Consider the following 1782-nt stretch of genomic DNA (forward strand, 5'->3'; position numbering starts at 1 on the left):
TGAATTTTATATCAAGAAAACTACTTAAACAACAACAAAAACAAAGTTGATCAATGGTTACCATGGGTGAAGGAAGAAGAGTTTTGCTTAGGAGGCATTGAGTTTATGTTAATGGTGGTGGAATAAGTTGGAAAAAGATGTCAATAATGCTGGCACACATGAAGAGTATATAATCAATGGCACTGAATTATACATGTAAAAGTAGTTGAATTGGAGAATGTTTTGATGTGTATATTTTTGCCACAATTAAAAAAATATTTACACTGATAACAATATGTACGAAGAAGAATAAAATGTTCTAAAATTGATTCTACAATTCTTCTTGTACAATGATTAGTGAACTATTGAATTGAATAATATGTGGATGAAGTGCTATAAAACTGTTTTTTTCTTTTAAAGAATCACCTTAAGGCTTATTAAAACACAGATTATCTTCCCCAATAGTAGGTCAGCAGGTCTGGGTTGGGACCCAAAGAGGTGTATTTCTGACAAGTTCTCAGATAATTCTAGGCTGGTTGCTCATACCTTTATTCTGTTGTTTATTTACCCATTACATGAATGCAAGGCATTTTTTCCTGATTGTAGGTAATATGGGGGCTTCCTCATCACCTTATACCTCCCAAATTGTAAGCATGTAATTCCTTGTAATGAATTCTTTTCTTCATAAACAGAGCTATTTATATCTCCTAAAATAAACCACTGATTGATACATTATTGTGCCCAAAATAGCTAAGCTGCAAGAGGATACATCCTTTGCACTACGTCAGTGGGAAATGTATCCTTAGTATTGGTATAAAGAGTAAGGAAAGATATTTTATCTCACAGAAATTGTATTTACTGAGTGAGGTTTGCAAGGCTTGTAGCTGTGTCAGTTATTTGAGCAGGCAATATTTTGAAGCAAGGAGTAATCAAGGCTGGACACCTGTCCTTGTTTGCCTAGTACTGAGAGGTTTCCCAGGATATGGGGTTTTCAGTGATGAAACTAGTAAAGTGTAAAGCAAACAGGGTTGATTTAGGCAAACTGGCATATTTTCTCCCTAGTCAAATCAAAGGAAGAAGTCATATATAATGAGAGAGGAGTTGGACCAGATGATAGAAAGAGTAGGTTTCATAAATGATTTTTGATGGTATTTCATAATGGAAGAGCATAATTAGGCCAGGATAAATGGACAGTCTAATGAGATTGTCAACCTAAAGTGAAGAGGAGGAGACTGTAGGATCTGGAGTTGTCTGTGCTTGAGTTTGAATCCCACTGTTGTTTGTATACCAACTATGTGAACTTGAGTAAGTTACTAAGTTACAAGCTTCCATATCTGGTAAATGGGTCAAGACAGTACCTACTTTTAAGGTGTGATTGAAACAGTGCATATAAAGCACTTAGAAGAGTTGCCTTGCTTAGAGTAAGCATATAAAAATGTTAGCCACTAGTGTTATGGCAGTTAAATAAAGAAATCAGGCAGCAGTTCTTGAGGTGCAATAAGAGAGGTGTAAAAGACCAGAGAGGGAGAAATCTAGATGAGAATGGGACTGTGTATCACTTCTTGGTGACTTTTTAAAAAATTATACTTTTATTGGGGACTCTTACATTTCTTATCACAATCCATATATTCATCCAGTGTGTCAAGCACATTTGCACATATGCTGCCATCATCATTTTCAAAGCATTTTCTTCCCACTTGAGCCACTGATATCAGCTCCCCATTTCTTCCCCCTTCTTCCCCTGCCTGCCCTCCCTCATGAACCCTTGATAAGTTATAGATTATTATTTTCATATCTTACATT

This window comes from Echinops telfairi, unplaced genomic scaffold, assembly GCF_000313985.2.
Source record: "Echinops telfairi isolate 266 unplaced genomic scaffold, ASM31398v2 ScPeMD7_7465;HRSCAF=8503, whole genome shotgun sequence".
Lineage (NCBI taxonomy): Eukaryota > Metazoa > Chordata > Mammalia > Afrosoricida > Tenrecidae > Echinops > Echinops telfairi.